The sequence below is a fragment of the Penaeus monodon genome, chromosome 24 (genome assembly GCF_015228065.2).
Source record: "Penaeus monodon isolate SGIC_2016 chromosome 24, NSTDA_Pmon_1, whole genome shotgun sequence".
In the NCBI taxonomy this organism is placed as follows: domain Eukaryota; kingdom Metazoa; phylum Arthropoda; class Malacostraca; order Decapoda; family Penaeidae; genus Penaeus; species Penaeus monodon.
In genome coordinates this window covers 6,886,842-6,887,332 of record NC_051409.1, presented here as the reverse complement: position 1 = coordinate 6,887,332, position 491 = coordinate 6,886,842, and positions in this window count along the sequence as shown.

Below are 491 nucleotides of genomic sequence, written 5' to 3'. Positions count from 1 at the left end.
AAGACTAGTTTGTACACAAATACGTATCCTTATAGGAGAGAGAGAGAAGAAAAAAAGTCACAGATATAATAATGTAATATTGCGAAGTCCACACAATGTCTGTGTTTAGCTACATATGATTTATTTTAGGAAGACATGAGAAGTTATTCATCACTAAAATAGTTTAAATTAATTACACGACAAAACAGTGATGCACAAGCTTTTGTGTGCGGAGAATTTAGTTTGAGTTTTGGCGATAGACTGATAATAAGTGTTTTATAAAAGGTATCTATCATTGGGCCTGTGGTTGGACATTATCTTGGGCATTTATGATAGTATAAGGCACTACAATACTGAGCTGATTTCATTAAGTTTAAAGATGTTCAATTTGAAGAAATAATCGTTTGAGTGGTCATACCGCTGCAGATGTGCCACTGATCTGTTTATTTTCTTTTGTGCTTTGAATATGCATTTGGTTCTGTTTCGTGGCACACTCCCCAGACAACGTGACT